Here is an 18,166-nt window from a genome sequence, read left to right on the forward strand (position 1 = left end):
GAGCAGGGTGGTAGTTTGGGGGGAGCAGGGTGGTAGTTAGGGGGAGCAGGGTGGTAGTGAAGAGGAGCACGGTGGTAGTGAGGGGGGGAGCAGGGTGGTAGTGAGGGGGGAGCAGGTTGGTATTGAGGGGGGAGCAGGGTGGTAGTTAGGGGGGAACAGGGTGGTAGTGTGGGGAGAGCAGGGTGGTAGTTAGGGGGAGCAGGGTGGTAGTGAGGAGGAGCAGGGTGGTAGTGAGGGGGGAGCAGGGTGGTAGTGAGGGGGGAGCAGGTTGGTAGTGAGGGGGAAGCAGGGTGGTAGTGAGGGGGAGCAGGGTGGTAGTTAGGGGGGAACAGGGTGGTAGTGTCGGGGGCAGGGTTGTAGTGAGGGGGTGAGCAGGGTGGAAGTGAAGGGGGGGCAGGGTGATAGTGAGTGGGGAAGCAGGGTGGTAGTGAGGTGGGAGCAGGGTGGTAGTGAGGTGGGAGCACGGTGGTAGTGAGGGGGTGAGCAGGGTGGTAGTAAGGGGGGAGCAGGGTGGTAGTGTGGGGAGAGCAGGGTGGTAGTGAGGGGGTGAGCAGGGTGGTAGTGAGGGGGGTGCAAGGTGGTAGTGAGGGGGGAGCAGGGTGGTAGTGAGGGGGGAGCAGGGTGGTAGTGAGAGGGAGCAGGGTGGTAGTGAGGGGGGAGCAGGGTGGTAGTGAGGGGTGAGCAGGGTGGTAGTGAGGAGGGAGTAGGGTGGTAGTGAGGGGGAGCAGGATGGTAGTGTGGAGGGAGCAGGGTGGTAGTGAGGAGGGAGCAGGGTGATAGTGTGGGGGGAGCAGGGTGGTAGTGTGGAGGGAGCAGGGTGGTAGTGTGGGGGGAGCAGGGTGGTAGTGTGGAGGGAGCAGGGTGGTAGTAGGGTGGTAGTGAGGGGGGGAGCAGGGTGGTAGTGAGGGTGGAGCAGGGTGGTAGTGAGGGGGAGCAGGGTGGAAGTTAGGGGGGAAAGGGTGGCTAGGGGGGAGCAGGGTGGTAGTAGTAGTAGGGATGGCAACGCACAGACGATATTTTGTTTCTGGGAAATATCGTGTCTGTGAGCCAGGGTTTTCAGGTAAATTTAGAATATCGTCTGTGTGAGCCAGGGTTTTCAGGTTCCAATATCGTCTGTGTGAGCCAGGGTTTTGAGGTTCCAATATCTCGCGTGTGAGCCAGGGTTTTCAGATTCCAATATCGTCTGTGTGAGCCAGGGTTTTCAGGTAAATTTTGTCAGTCACAGATTTTAGAATTAAGGATTTCTTATAATGAAAAATAATGTCATACGAGTTTGTTAAAGTTCTTATGAGAAAAATAATTTCCGAGACATAGAAGTTTGTTAAGGCCTTATGGGACAAATTCAAGTATCGTATGTAGCTCTTTAGGGTTTCCATGAGAACTCTACGGACATGTTTTACATGTTTTCAACTTACAAAATCCGTCTGTGTAAGCCATAGTTTTCATGTAAATTTAGAAAATCACCTGTGTAAGTCATTGTTTTCAGGGTTTCGTACATCACACCCCCCTCCCTCCCCCCTTACCTCGCAATCTCTCGCGTCACCTTTATTTACCTTACGCCCGGCCAGTCAGACCTCTTATCTTATCTTCTCCATAATAATATCTGGACCGTCCCTCCTCTCTCTCTCTCTCCTTTCATTCAGTTCAACTATTTTCCAACATCGTATGTTTGCTCCTTTTCATTAAGCAAGTCAGTTTTACACAAATAAATCATGTTAGTAAGCATGTTCTAGCTCACGTTCCCCCACCTTAGTCCCCTGTCGTATAATGAATACTATCATTCCAATCCCTCTAAAATTTTAAATAATCATATTTCAAATGTAGTTCAATACAGTAATTTAGTTACCAAGCTCCAGCGCTTGTCCTCCGCCTTAGCTCTCTCTCGTATCTTCGTTAGTATCAGTCCAATTTCCCTGAAATTTCTACCCTCTGTATTTCAGGCACCGTAAATAAGATCAAAACAGTTACCAAGCTCCAGCGCTTGTCCTCCGCCTTAGTTCTCTTTCGTATCTTTGTAAATAAACTATCAATTTCCCTTAAATTTCTACCCTCTGTATTTCAGGCACCGTAAATAAAATCAAGTCAGTTATCGAGCTCCAGCTCTCGTCCCCGCCTTAGTTCTCCTTCGTATCTTTGTAAATAACCCATCAATTTCCCTAAAATTTAAAGCAGACATACTTCAAAGTTAGTAAATAAAATCAAGTCAGTTATCGAGCTCCAGCTCTCGTCCCCGCCTTAGTTCTCTTTCATATCTTTGTAAATAAACCATCAATTTCCCTGAAATTTTTACCCGCTGTATTTCAGACATAGTAAATATGAAGTAAACAATTATAAAACTCTAGCTCTTGTCCTCTGTCCAAGTTCACTCCTGTAAATTCATTACTATCAATCCAAATCCCCCTGAGATTTAAACACCCAACTACATTTTCAGACATAGTAAATAAAAACCAGTTCAGTTATCAAGTTTCAACTCTTGTGCCCCAGCTTAGTTCATTTGTACAAGTTCTTTATTTTCCAACTAAATCACCCTGAGATTTAAGATCACCGTATTTCTAACGTAGTAAAATTAATCGGGGCATTAACCAAGCTCCATTTCCTCAGCCTTAGATCATCAGACATAAATATATTCGATCAAGTCCCTCTCCAGCCTATCTGTTTATCAGAGTATTTACTTTACCCTTCTCATCCCCAACGTATCAAAACCTTCAATAATCATACTGTATTTGCATATTTTCTCTATATTCAGCTGTGTTCTTCACATTTTGTCCATGTTTTCTATGTTCACTCCATGTTCTTCAAATGTTCACAGTCCCATTCAGTTCATATTTTCACAAGTATCTCCATTTTTTCTGTAATCTTTCTCTTAGTCTCATTACTTTCTCTACAAATTCTAGTCATATTTTCTATGTTTTCATGTTCATCACATGTTCTCTTTACAACTTTTATACTCAATATTCATGCTAACTTCCATATTTTGTGTTCTTTGCAATATTCATGTTCCTCTACAAGTTCATGTTCCTCACAAGATCACTTCGTTTTTTCACCTTCACTTACATGTTTTCTACATTCTTTGTCATATTCTCCATGTTCTTCACAAGTCCATTGTTCATTCTTTGTATTCCCTATTCTCCTTATCATGTTTTCATGTTCACTGTATTCATCAACTTTTCTTACATGTGTTCTTTGCCATGTTCCCCATATGTTCTCTGGGTTTTTCCCCTTACATGTTATTTAACGTTCCTTAACTAAAAAAATCTTTCGCCAATCAACTAAAACATAGTCACTTTCGTCATTTCTCAACTAAACTTATTATCAAGTCAACAAAAAATTGTCAAAGGATTCTTTCCAACACTGTTCATAACTAAACTTATTATCCAGTCAACTAAAAATAGTCAGAAATAGCCTCGTTCAACACTGTTCTTAACTAAAACAACCTTTCTCTTAGCTAAAAATTGTCAAAGGAAACTTTTTTCAGCACTTTCTTAACAGGCGCTATGTTTCATCAAGAAAAAATTGTCAAAGGAAACTTTCCAAAACTGTTCATAACTAGCTTTTATCCATCGTCAATCAACTAAAAATAATAACTTTCATCATTTCTTAACTAAACTTATTCCCCAGTCATCAGAAAATAACCGTGTTCATCATGTTTCATTGTCATTTCATAACTAAAATTATCTGCCAATCATCAGAAAAAGTCACTTTCATCATTTCTTAACTAAACTTATTCCCCAGTCATCAGAAAATAACCGTGTTCTTCATGTTTCATTGTCATTTCTTATCTAAAAATTATCCGCCAATCATCAGAAAAAGTCATGTTCATCATGTTTTGGCTTTTGCTCAACTAAAAGTATTCATCGGTCAACTAAAAATAGTTACTTCATCGTGTTTCCTTGTCATTTCTTAACTGAAATATCACTTCTCTCATCTGAAAATAGTCAGGATTAACCTCATTCAACACCGTTCTTAACTAAAACAGCCTTTCGCTTAGCTAAAAATTGTCAAAGGAATCTTTTCAGCACTGTTCATAACTAACTTTATCCATCGTCAAGTAAGAAAATATAGTCAAAGATATCTATCATCGTCGTTCTTAACTGACATTTATACTTTGTGGAGCACTAAAATAGTCAAATGTAACTTTTTCAACACTTTCGTAACTAAAATTATATGTCGCTAAGTAAGAAAAATAGTCAAAGGTGCTCTCCGTTACACCAAAGTTACTCTTCGAGAAATCAAAGACACTCTTCAATACATCAAGGACTTACTCAAAGACACCAAAGTTACACTCTAAGACATCCTTCGAGACATCAAAGACTTCCTTAAGACTTCAATGGGACTCTTCCATTCATCAAAGACATTCTCTAAGCCCTCAAAGTTATTCTCAGCACAATCAAAAGTTATTCCAAGACAACAAAAGTTATTCTCAGAACAATCAAAAGTTATTCCAAGACAACAAAAGTCATTCTCAGAGCTATCAAAATTATTCTCGGAGTCATCAAAAGGTATTCTCTAACTCACTTTTGGTCATTAAAGTTAATTTCTATGTTATAAAAGTTTGTCTCAGAGACATCTAAAGTTAATCTTAGAGTTATCAAATGTAATCTCTAACTCTCTTTTGTTCATCAAAGTTGATCTCAGAGTTAACAAAGGTAATCTCTAACTCACTCTCGTTCATCAAAGTTGTTTCAAAGACATCAAAGTTATTCAAAGAGCTAACAAAAGTTATTCTCAGAGTCACCTTCGTTCTTCAGAGAAACTTTCCAAAACATCTTTATTCATCAAAGTTATTCTCAGAGGCATAAAAGTCATTCTCAGAGCTATCAAACTTGTTCTCAAAGTCATCAAACTTATTCACAGTCATCAAAGTTAATCTAAGACATCATTTTTCATCAAAGATATTCTCTCTAAACCATCAATGTTCTTCTCTAAGACATAAAAGTTATTCTCAGAGTCACCTTCGTTCGTCAGAGAAACTTTCAAAACATCTTTGTTCATCAAACTTGTTTTCAAAGTCATCAAAAGTTAATCTAAGACATCTTCTTTCATCAAAGTTATTTTCAGAGACATCTAAAGTTATTCTCAGAGCTATCAAACTTGTTCTCAGAGTCATCAAATGTTATTCTCGAAGTCATCAAAGTTATTTTCAGAGACATCTAAAGTTAATTTCTATGTTATAAAGTTATTCTCAGAGACATCTAAAGTTAATCTTGGTCATCAAAGTTGTTCTCTAAACATCAATGTTGTTCTCCAAGACATCAAAGATGTTCTCAAAATCATAAAAGTTATTCCCAGAGCTATCAAAGTTAATCTCAGAGTTATCCAAAGATATTCTCATGTCCACAAAGTTATTCCAAGAGACGTCAAAGTTGTTTCAAAGACATCAAAGTTAATCTCAGAGTTATCCAAAGACTTTCTCAGAGACATCTAAAGTTATTCTCTAAGACATCAAAGTTGTTCTAAGAGTTATCAAAAGTTATTCTCAGTCATGATATGTTATTCTCTAACTCACTTCCATTCATCAAAGACATTCTCTAAGTCCTGAAAGTTATTCTCTAAGACAACAAAGTCTTTCTCAGAGCTACCAAAGATGTTCTCTAAATCATAAAAGTTAATCTTAACTCACCTTCGTTCATTAGAGAAACTTTCCAATCCATATTCGTTGACCAGAGTTATTCTCAGAGTCATCAAAGCGATCTCTAATTCATCTTCGTTCTCCAAAGTTGTTCTCTAAGACACCTTCATTCATCAAAGAAACTCTCCTTCTTCCATCATGTTATTCTTTAAGACATCTTCAGTCATAAAATTTTCTCTCCAAAATGTAACTAGTTCAGCTTTTCATACCAAACCTGCATTTCTGTTAAAACATATTTTCTTAGTTGCTTTACCCTAAAACTGTTCTCTGAACTACACTGTTCAAACCTACGTAACCTATCCTCTCCACCCAATGTTACTTAGTTAACGTAACGTTCCTAAACCTAGCTTTACCTATCCTAACATACCTTACCTTACCTTCCCTATCTTACCTAACTTTACCTATCCTAACATAACTTACCTTACCTTCCCTAACTTAACCTAACTTTACCTATCCTAACTTAACTTGCCTTTCATAACCTAACTTTACCTATCCTAACATAACTTACCTTACCTTCCCTATCTTACCTAACTTTACCTATCCTAACATAACTTACCTTACCTTCCCTAACTTAACCTAACTTTACCTATCCTAACTTAACTTGCCTTTCATAACCTAACTTTACCTATCCTAACATAACTTACCTTACCTTCCCTATCTTACCTAACTTTACCTATCCTAACATAACTTACCTTACCTTCCCTAACTTAACCTAACTTTACCTATCCTAACTTAACTTACCTTTCATAACCTAACTTTACCTAACATAACTTACCTTACCTTCCCTAACTTAACCTAACTTTACCTATCCTAACTTAACTTACCTAACTTATTCTGCTTAACATAACTTACCTTACCTTCCCTATCTTACCTAACTTTACCTATCCTATCCTAACCTAACTTGTCTTACCTAACTTAATCTTACTTTCCCAAACTGATGTATCCTAACTTATCTAGTCCAACCAGACATGATCTAACTTAAGTATTCCTTCTTGTCTTTTGTGTTTCGTCAATCATTGTCTCATATTCATTTACTCATTTCAAGGGATAATTTCTCAAATGGACGTTTTTGCATTTCAAGTGTTATTTGTTTAAGATTGGATATTTAAGCATTTCAAAGAATTATAATTTCTCAAATGGACGTTTTTGCATTTCAAGTGCTATTTGTTAGAGATTGGATATTTAAGCATTTCAAAGAATTTTTGTTATATATGGGCATTTACTCATTTCAAGGGATAATTTCTCAAATGGACGTTTTTGCATTTCAAGTGTTATTTGTTTAAGATTGGGTATTTAACCATTTCAAAGGATTTTTGTTATATATGGGAACTTACTCGTTTCAAGGGCTAATTTCTCAAATGGTCATTTTTGCAGATCAAGGGTTATTTGTTAAAGTTCATCAAGTTGCCCATAAGTTGTATTTATTATGTTTGTTATCATATGTTCTTATTCCCCAACCCCTTAACCTAACCTCTTGTAATCTTAGTGTATTAGTAGGTTCTATCTTATGTTCTTATTCCCCAACCCCTTAACCTAACCTCTTGTAATCTTAGTGTATTAGTAGGTTCTATCTTATGTTCTTATTCCCCAACCCCTTAACCTAACCTCTTGTAATCTTAGTGTATTAGTAGGTTCTATCTTATGTTCTTATTCCCCAACCCCTTAACCTAACCTCTTGTAATCTTAGTGTATTTAGTAGGTTCTATCTTATGTTCTTATTCCCCAACCCTTTAACCTAACCTTTCAGATGTAGTTTGTTGAATATATTATCCTTTTCCTAACCTTTCTGATGTAGTTTTGTTTCTCCTTTTTGTATATTTTTTCCCAAACCATCTTTCCTTCTTTACTTTGATTCTCCTACTCCTTCTAACCCTCCTTTTCTATCTCTCTCCCTTATTCTCTCTTCCTCCCCCTCTCTCTCCCTCATTTGCTCAAATGCTCTCTTGTTTCTCAAATTCAAGTCTTAGTGCTCCCATGCCCACACTCTCTCTCATTCTCTCTTCTTTGGTCCCATTTTCTTCCGCCCTCTCTCTTACTCCTTGCTCTTCTTTCATGCTCTCACTCCCTTGAGCTCTTGTTTCTCAATTTCAAGTCTTAGTAGATCTGATTCTTTACTATTGTAATTTTATTATTACTATGATAAAGAATGAACTTATATGTGAAAACAAAGTAAAGAAGGAAAGAAGGTTAAGTGGGATGGTGGGTTTGGGTAAAAATATACAAAAAGGAGAAACAAAACTACATCAGAAAGGTTAGGAAAAGGATAATATATTCAACAAACTACATCTGAAAGGTTAGGTTAAAGGGTTGGGGAATAAGAACATAAGATAGAACCTACTAAATACACTAAGATTACAAGAGGTTAGGTTAAGGGGTTGGGGAATAAGAACATAAGATAGAACCTACTAATACACTAAGATTACAAGAGGTTAGGTTAAGGGGTTGGGGAATAAGAACATAAGATAGAACCTACTAATACACTAAGATTACAAGAGGTTAGGTTAAGGGGTTGGGGAATAAGAACATAAGATAGAACCTACTAATACACTAAGATTACAAGAGGTTAGGTTAAGGGGTTGGGGAATAAGAACATATGATAACAAACATAATAAATACAACTTATGGGCAACTTGATGAACTTTAACAAATAACCCTTGATCTGCAAAAATGACCATTTGAGAAATTAGCCCTTGAAACGAGTAAGTTCCCATATATAACAAAAATCCTTTGAAATGGTTAAATACCCAATCTTAAACAAATAACACTTGAAATGCAAAAACGTCCATTTGAGAAATTATCCCTTGAAATGAGTAAATGCCCATATATAACAAAAATTCTTTGAAATGCTTAAATATCCAATCTCTAACAAATAGCACTTGAAATGCAAAAACGTCCATTTGAGAAATTATAATTCTTTGAAATGCTTAAATATCCAATCTTAAACAAATAACACTTGAAATGCAAAAACGTCCATTTGAGAAATTATCCCTTGAAATGAGTAAATGAATATGAGACAATGATTGACGAAACACAAAAGACAAGAAGGAATACTTAAGTTAGATCATGTCTGGTTGGACTAGATAAGTTAGGATACATCAGTTTGGGAAAGTAAGATTAAGTTAGGTAAGACAAGTTAGGTTAGGATAGGATAGGTAAAGTTAGGTAAGATAGGGAAGGTAAGGTAAGTTATGTTAAGCAGAATAAGTTAGGTAAGTTAAGTTAGGATAGGTAAAGTTAGGTTAAGTTAGGGAAGGTAAGGTAAGTTATGTTAGGTAAAGTTAGGTTATGAAAGGTAAGTTAAGTTAGGATAGGTAAAGTTAGGTTAAGTTAGGGAAGGTAAGGTAAGTTATGTTAGGATAGGTAAAGTTAGGTAAGATAGGGAAGGTAAGGTAAGTTATGTTAGGATAGGTAAAGTTAGGTTATGAAAGGCAAGTTAAGTTAGGATAGGTAAAGTTAGGTTAAGTTAGGGAAGGTAAGGTAAGTTATGTTAGGATAGGTAAAGTTAGGTAAGATAGGGAAGGTAAGGTAAGTTATGTTAGGATAGGTAAAGTTAGGTTATGAAAGGCAAGTTAAGTTAGGATAGGTAAAGTTAGGTTAAGTTAGGGAAGGTAAGGTAAGTTATGTTAGGATAGGTAAAGTTAGGTAAGATAGGGAAGGTAAGGTAAGGTATGTTAGGATAGGTAAAGCTAGGTTTAGGAACGTTACGTTAACTAAGTAACATTGGGTGGAGAGGATAGGTTACGTAGGTTTGAACAGTGTAGTTCAGAGAACAGTTTTAGGGTAAAGCAACTAAGAAAATATGTTTTAACAGAAATGCAGGTTTGGTATGAAAAGCTGAACTAGTTACATTTTGGAGAGAAAATTTTATGACTGAAGATGTCTTAAAGAATAACATGATGGAAGAAGGAGAGTTTCTTTGATGAATGAAGGTGTCTTAGAGAACAACTTTGGAGAACGAAGATGAATTAGAGATCGCTTTGATGACTCTGAGAATAACTCTGGTCAACGAATATGGATTGGAAAGTTTCTCTAATGAACGAAGGTGAGTTAAGATTAACTTTTATGATTTAGAGAACATCTTTGGTAGCTCTGAGAAAGACTTTGTTGTCTTAGAGAATAACTTTCAGGACTTAGAGAATGTCTTTGATGAATGGAAGTGAGTTAGAGAATAACATATCATGACTGAGAATAACTTTTGATAACTCTTAGAACAACTTTGATGTCTTAGAGAATAACTTTAGATGTCTCTGAGAAAGTCTTTGGATAACTCTGAGATTAACTTTGATGTCTTTGAAACAACTTTGACGTCTCTTGGAATAACTTTGTGGACATGAGAATATCTTTGGATAACTCTGAGATTAACTTTGATAGCTCTGGGAATAACTTTTATGATTTTGAGAACATCTTTGATGTCTTGGAGAACAACATTGATGTTTAGAGAACAACTTTGATGACCAAGATTAACTTTAGATGTCTCTGAGAATAACTTTATAACATAGAAATTAACTTTAGATGTCTCTGAAAATAACTTTGATGACTTCGAGAATAACATTTGATGACTCTGAGAACAAGTTTGATAGCTCTGAGAATAACTTTAGATGTCTCTGAAAATAACTTTGATGAAAGAAGATGTCTTAGATTAACTTTTGATGACTTTGAAAACAAGTTTGATGAACAAAGATGTTTTGAAAGTTTCTCTGACGAACGAAGGTGACTCTGAGAATAACTTTTATGTCTTAGAGAAGAACATTGATGGTTTAGAGAGAATATCTTTGATGAAAAATGATGTCTTAGATTAACTTTGATGACTCTGTGAATAAGTTTGATGACTTTGAGAACAAGTTTGATAGCTCTGAGAATGACTTTTATGCCTCTGAGAATAACTTTGATGAATAAAGATGTTTTGGAAAGTTTCTCTGAAGAACGAAGGTGACTCTGAGAATAACTTTTGTTAGCTCTTTGAATAACTTTGATGTCTTTGAAACAACTTTGATGAACGAGAGTGAGTTAGAGATTACCTTTGTTAACTCTGAGATCAACTTTGATGAACAAAAGAGAGTTAGAGATTACATTTGATAACTCTAAGATTAACTTTAGATGTCTCTGAGACAAACTTTTATAACATAGAAATTAACTTTAATGACCAAAAGTGAGTTAGAGAATACCTTTTGATGACTCCGAGAATAATTTTGATAGCTCTGAGAATGACTTTTGTTGTCTTGGAATAACTTTTGATTGTTCTGAGAATAACTTTTGTTGTCTTGGAATAACTTTTGATTGTGCTGAGAATAACTTTGAGGGCTTAGAGAATGTCTTTGATGAATGGAAGAGTCCCATTGAAGTCTTAAGGAAGTCTTTGATGTCTCGAAGGATGTCTTAGAGTGTAACTTTGGTGTCTTTGAGTAAGTCCTTGATGTATTGAAGAGTGTCTTTGATTTCTCGAAGAGTAACTTTGGTGTAACGGAGAGCACCTTTGACTATTTTTCTTACTTAGCGACATATAATTTTAGTTACGAAAGTGTTGAAAAAGTTACATTTGACTATTTTAGTGCTCCACAAAGTATAAATGTCAGTTAAGAACGACGATGATAGATATCTTTGACTATATTTTCTTACTTGACGATGGATAAAGTTAGTTATGAACAGTGCTGAAAAGATTCCTTTGACAATTTTTAGCTAAGCGAAAGGCTGTTTTAGTTAAGAACGGTGTTGAATGAGGTTAATCCTGACTATTTTCAGATGAGAGAAGTGATATTTCAGTTAAGAAATGACAAGGAAACACGATGAAGTAAATATTTTTAGTTGACCGATGAATACTTTTAGTTGAGCAAAAGCCAAAACATGATGAACATGACTTTTTCTGATGATTGGCGGATAATTTTTAGATAAGAAATGACAATGAAACATGAAGAACACGGTTATTTTCTGATGACTGGGGAATAAGTTTAGTTAAGAAATGATGAAAGTGACTTTTTCTGATGATTGGCAGATAATTTTAGTTATGAAATGACAATGAAACATGATGAACACGGTTATTTTCTGATGACTGGGGAATAAGTTTAGTTAAGAAATGATGAAAGTTATTATTTTTAGTTGATTGACGATGGATAAAAGCTAGTTATGAACAGTTTTGGAAAGTTTCCTTTGACAATTTTTTCTTGATGAAACATAGCGCCTGTTAAGAAAGTGCTGAAAAAAGTTTCCTTTGACAATTTTTAGCTAAGAGAAAGGTTGTTTTAGTTAAGAACAGTGTTGAACGAGGCTATTTCTGACTATTTTTAGTTGACTGGATAATAAGTTTAGTTATGAACAGTGTTGGAAAGAATCCTTTGACAATTTTTTGTTGACTTGATAATAAGTTTAGTTGAGAAATGACGAAAGTGACTATGTTTTAGTTGATTGGCGAAAGATTTTTTTAGTTAAGGAACGTTAAATAACATGTAAGGGGAAAAACCCAGAGAACATATGGGGAACATGGCAAAGAACACATGTAAGAAAAGTTGATGAATACAGTGAACATGAAAACATGATAAGGAGAATAGGGAATACAAAGAATGAACAATGGACTTGTGAAGAACATGGAGAATATGACAAAGAATGTAGAAAACATGTAAGTGAAGGTGAAAAAACGAAGTGATCTTGTGAGGAACATGAACTTGTAGAGGAACATGAATATTGCAAAGAACACAAAATATGGAAGTTAGCATGAATATTGAGTATAAAAGTTGTAAAGAGAACATGTGATGAACATGAAAACATAGAAAATATGACTAGAATTTGTAGAGAAAGTAATGAGACTAAGAGAAAGATTACAGAAAAAATGGAGATACTTGTGAAAATATGAACTGAATGGGACTGTGAACATTTGAAGAACATGGAGTGAACATAGAAAACATGGACAAAATGTGAAGAACACAGCTGAATATAGAGAAAATATGCAAATACAGTATGATTATTGAAGGTTTTGATACGTTGGGGATGAGAAGGGTAAAGTAAATACTCTGATAAACAGATAGGCTGGAGAGGGACTTGATCGAATATATTTATGTCTGATGATCTAAGGCTGAGGAAATGGAGCTTGGTTAATGCCCCGATTAATTTTACTACGTTAGAAATACGGTGATCTTAAATCTCAGGGTGATTTAGTTGGAAAATAAAGAACTTGTACAAATGAACTAAGCTGGGGCACAAGAGTTGAAACTTGATAACTGAACTGGTTTTTATTTACTATGTCTGAAAATGTAGTTGGGTGTTTAAATCTCAGGGGGATTTGGATTGATAGTAATGAATTTACAGGAGTGAACTTGGACAGAGGACAAGAGCTAGAGTTTTATAATTGTTTACTTCATATTTACTATGTCTGAAATACAGCGGGTAAAAATTTCAGGGAAATTGATGGTTTATTTACAAAGATATGAAAGAGAACTAAGGCGGGGACGAGAGCTGGAGCTCGATAACTGACTTGATTTTATTTACTAACTTTGAAGTATGTCTGCTTTAAATTTTAGGGAAATTGATGGGTTATTTACAAAGATACGAAGGAGAACTAAGGCGGGGACGAGAGCTGGAGCTCGATAACTGACTTGATTTTATTTACGGTGCCTGAAATACAGAGGGTAGAAATTTAAGGGAAATTGATAGTTTATTTACAAAGATACGAAAGAGAACTAAGGCGGAGGACAAGCGCTGGAGCTTGGTAACTGTTTTGATCTTATTTACGGTGCCTGAAATACAGAGGGTAGAAATTTCAGGGAAATTGGACTGATACTAACGAAGATACGAGAGAGAGCTAAGGCGGAGGACAAGAGATGGAGCTTGGTAACTGTTTTGATCTTATTTACGGTGCCTGAAATACAGAGGGTAGAAATTTCAGGGAAATTGGACTGATACTAACGAAGATACGAGAGAGAGCTAAGGCGGAGGACAAGCGCTGGAGCTTGGTAACTAAATTACTGTATTGAACTACATTTGAAATATGATTATTTAAAATTTTAGAGGGATTGGAATGATAGTATTCATTATACGACAGGGGACTAAGGTGGGGGAACATGAGCTAGAACATGCTTACTAACATGATTTATTTGTGTAAAACTGACTTGCTTAATGAAAAGGAGCAAACATACGATGTTGGAAAATAGTTGAACTGAATGAAAGGAGAGAGAGAGAGAGGAGGGACGGTCCAGATATTATTATGGAGAAGATAAGATAAGAGGTCTGGCTGGCCGGGCGTAAGGTAAATAAAGGTGACGCGAGAGATTGCGAGGTAAGGGGGGAGGGAGGGGGGTGTGATGTACGAAACCCTGAAAACAATGACTTACACAGGTGATTTTCTAAATTTACATGAAAACTATGGCTTACACAGACGGATTTTGTAAGTTGAAAACATGTAAAACATGTCCGTAGAGTTCTCATGGAAACCCTAAAGAGCTACATACGATACTTGAATTTGTCCCATAAGGCCTTAACAAACTTCTATGTCTCGGAAATTATTTTTCTCATAAGAACTTTAACAAACTCGTATGACATTATTTTTCATTATAAGAAATCCTTACTTCTAAAATCTGTGACTGACAAAATTTACCTGAAAACCCTGGCTCACACAGACGATATTGGAATCTGAAAACCCTGGCTCACACGCGAGATATTGGAACCTCAAAACCCTGGCTCACACAGACGATATTGGAACCTGAAAACCCTGGCTCACACAGACGATATTCTAAATTTACCTGAAAACCCTGGCTCACAGACACGATATTTCCCAGAAACAAAATATCGTCTGTGCGTTGCCATCCCTACTACTGGTAGTGAGGGGGAGTAGGGTGGTTGTTAGGGGGGAGAGGGTGGCAAGGGGGGGAGCAGGGTGGTAGTGAGGGGGGAGCAGGGCGGTAGTTAGGGGGAGTAGGGTGGTAGTGAGGAGGAAGCAGGGTGGTAGTTTGGGGGGAGCAGGGTGGTAGTTAGGGGGAGCAGGGTGGTAGTGAAGAGGAGCACGGTGGTAGTGAGGGGGGGAGCAGGGTGGTAGTGAGGGGGGAGCAGGTTGGTAGTGAGGGGGGAGCAGGGTGGTAGTTAGGGGGGAACTGGGTGGTAGTGTGGGGAGAGCAGGGTGGTAGTTAGGGGGAGCAGGGTGGTAGTGAGGAGGAGCAGGGTGGTAGTGAGGGGGGAGCAGGGTGGTAGTGAGGGGGGAGCAGGGTGGTAGTGAGGGGGAGCAGGGTGGTAGTTAGGGGGGAACAGGGTGGTAGTGTGGGGAGAGCAGTGTGGTAGTTAGGGGGAGCAGGGTGGTAGTTAGGGGGAGCAGGGTGGTAGTGAGGAGGGAGTCGGGTGGTGGTAGGGTGGTAGTGAGGGGGGAGCAGGGTGGTAGTGAGGGGGGAGCAGGGTGGTAGTGAGGGGGAGTAGGGTGGTTGTTAGGGGGGGAGAGGGTGGCAAGGGGGGGGAGCTGGGTGGTAGTGAGGGGGGAGCAGGGTGGTAGTGAGGGGGAGCAGGGTGTCAGTGAGGGGGGGCAGGGTGGTAGTGAGGGGGAGTAGGGTGGTAGTGAGGGGGTGAGCAGGGTGGTAGTGAGGGGGGGAGCAGGGTGGTAGTGAGGGGGGAGCAGGGTGGTAGTGAGGGGGGAGCAGGGTGGTAGTTAGGGGGAGCAGGGTGGTAGTGAGGAGGGAGCAGGGTGGTAGTGAGGGGGAAGCAGGGTGGTAGTGAGGGGGAGCAAGGTGGTAGTGAGAGGGAGCAGGGTGGTAGTGAGGAGGGAGCAGGGTGGTAGTGAGGGGGAAGCAGGGTGGTAGTGAGGGGGGAGCAGGATGGTAGTGAGGGGGGGAGCAGGGTGGTAGTGAGGGGGGAGCAGGGTGGTAGTGAGGGGGAGCAAGGTAGTAGTGAGGAGGGAGCAGGGTGGTAGTGAGGGGGGGAGCAGGGTGGTAGTGAGGGGGGGGGAGCAGTGTGGTAGTGAAGGAGGGAGCAGGGTGGTAGTGAGGGGGAGCAGGGTGGTAGTAAGGAGGGAGCAGGGTGATAGTGAGGGGGGAGCAGGGTGGTAGTGAGGGGGAGCAGGGTGGTAGTGACGAGGGAGCAGGGTGGTAGTGAGGGGGGAGCAGGGTGGTAGTGAGGGGGGAGCAGGGTGGTAGTTAGGGGGAGCAGGGTGGTAGTGGGGAGGGAGCAGGGTGGTAGTGAGGGGGAAGCAGGGTGGTAGTGAGGGGGAGCAAGGTGGTAGTGAGGGGGGAGCAGGGTGGTAGTGAGGGGGGAGCAGGGTGGTAGTGAGGGGGGAGCAGGGTGGTAGTGAGGGTGGAGCAGGATGGTAGTGAGGGGGGGAGCAGGGTGGTAGTGAGGGGGGAGCAGGGTGGTAGTGAGGGGGAGCAAGGTGGTAGTGAGGAGGGAGCAGGGTGGTAGTGAGGGGGTAGCAGGGTGGTAGTGAGGGGGGGAGCAGTGTGGTAGTGAGGGGGGGAGCAGGGTGGTAGTGAGGGGGAGCAGGGTGGTAGTGAGGAGGGAGCAGGGTGGTAGTGAGGGGGGAGCAGGGTGGTAGTGAGGGGGGAGCAGGGTGGTAGTGACGAGGGAGCAGGGTGGTAGTGAGGGGGGAGCAGGGTGGTAGTGAGGGGAGCAGGGTGGTAGTGACGAGGGAGCAGGGTGGTAGTGAGGGGGGAGCAGGGTGGTAGTGAGGGGGGAGCAGGGTGGTAGTGAGGAGGGAGCAGGGTGTTTGTGAGGGGGGAGCAGGGTGGTAGTGAGGGGAACAGGGTGGTAGTGAGGAGGGAGCAGGGTAGTAGTGAGGGGGAGCAGGGTGGTAGTGAGGGGGGGGGGGAGCAGGGTGGTAGTGAGGAGGGAGCAGGGTGGTAGTGAGGGGGGAGCAGGGTGGTAGTGAGGGAGGGAGCAGGGTGGTAGTGAGGGGGGAGCAGGGTGGTAGTGAGGGGGGAGCAGGGTGGTAGTGAGGGGGGTGCAAGGTGGTAGTGAGGGGGGAGCAGGGTGGTAGTGAGGGGGGAGCAGGGTGGTAGTGAGAGGGAGCAGGGTGGTAGTGAGGGGGGAGCAGGGTGGTAGTGAGGGGTGAGCAGGGTGGTAGTGAGGAGGGAGTAGGGTGGTAGTGAGGGGGAGCAGGATGGTAGTGTGGAGGGAGCAGGGTGGTAGTGAGGAGGGAGCAGGGTGATAGTGTGGGGGGAGCAGGGTGGTAGTGTGGAGGGAGCAGGGTGGTAGTGTGGGGGGAGCAGGGTGGTAGTGTGGAGGGAGCAGGGTGGTAGTAGGGAGGTAGTGAGGGGGGGAGCAGGGTGGTAGTGAGGGTGGAGCAGGGTGGTAGTGAGGGGGAGCAGGGTGGAAGTTAGGGGGGAAAGGGTGGCTAGGGGGGAGCAGGGTGGTAGTGAGTGGGAGTAGGGTGGTAGTTAGGGGGAGTAGGGTGGTAGTGAGGAGGGAGCAGGGTGGTAGTTTGGGGGGAGCAGGGTGGTACTTAGGGGGAGCAGGGTGGTAGTGAAGAGGAGCACGGTGGTAGTGAGGGGGGGAGCAGGGTGGTAGTGAGGGGGGAGCAGGTTGGTAGTGAGGGGGGAGCAGGGTGGTAGTTAGGGGGGAACAGGGTGGTAGTGTGGGGAGAGCAGGGTGGTAGTTAGGGGGAGCAGGGTGGTAGTGAGGAGGAGCAGGGTGGTAGTGAGGGGGGAGCAGGGTGGTAGTGAGGGGGGAGCAGGTTGGTAGTGAGGGGGAAGCAGGGTGGTAGTGAGGGGGAGCAGGGTGGTAGTTAGGGGGGAACAGGGTGGTAGTGTCGGGGGCAGGGTTGTAGTGAGGGGGTGAGCAGGGTGGAAGTGAAGGGGGGGCAGGGTGATAGTGAGTGGGGGAGCAGGGTGGTAGTGAGGTGGGAGCAGGGTGGTAGTGAGGTGGGAGCACGGTGGTAGTGAGGGGGTGAGCAGGGTGGTAGTAAGGGGGGGAGCAGGGTGGTAGTGTGGGGAGAGCAGGGTGGTAGTGAGGGGGTGAGCAGGGTGGTAGTGAGGGGGGTGCAAGGTGGTAGTGAGGGGGGAGCAGGGTGGTAGTGAGGGGGGAGCAGGGTGGTAGTGAGAGGGAGCAGGGTGGTAGTGAGGGGGGAGCAGGATGGTAGTGAGAGGGAGCAGGGTGGTAGTGAGGGGGGAGCAGGGTGGTAGTGAGGGGTGAGCAGGGTAGTAGTGAGGAGGGAGTAGGGTGGTAGTGAGGGGGAGCAGGATGGTAGTGTGGAGGGAGCAGGGTGGTAGTGAGGAGGGAGCAGGGTGATAGTGTGTGGGGAGCAGGGTGGTATTGTGGAGGGAGCAGGGTGGTAGTGTGGGGGGAGCAGGGTGGTAGTGTGGAGGGAGCAGGGTGGTAGTAGGGTGGTAGTGAGGGGGGGAGCAGGGTGGTAGTGAGGGTGGAGCAGGGTGGTAGTGAGGGGGAGCAGGGTGGAAGTTAGGGGGGAAAGGGTGGCTAGGGGGGAGCAGGGTGGTAGTGAGGGGGATTAGGGTGGTTGTTAGGGGGGAGAGGGTGGCAAGGGGGGGAGCAGGGTGGTAGTGAGGGGGGAGCAGGGTGGTAGTTAGGGGGAGTAGGATGGTAGTGAGGAGGGAGCAGGGTGGTAGTTTGGGGGGGCAGGGT

The sequence above is a fragment of the Procambarus clarkii genome, chromosome 72 (genome assembly GCF_040958095.1).
Source record: "Procambarus clarkii isolate CNS0578487 chromosome 72, FALCON_Pclarkii_2.0, whole genome shotgun sequence".
NCBI classification, from domain to species: Eukaryota; Metazoa; Arthropoda; class Malacostraca; order Decapoda; family Cambaridae; genus Procambarus; species Procambarus clarkii.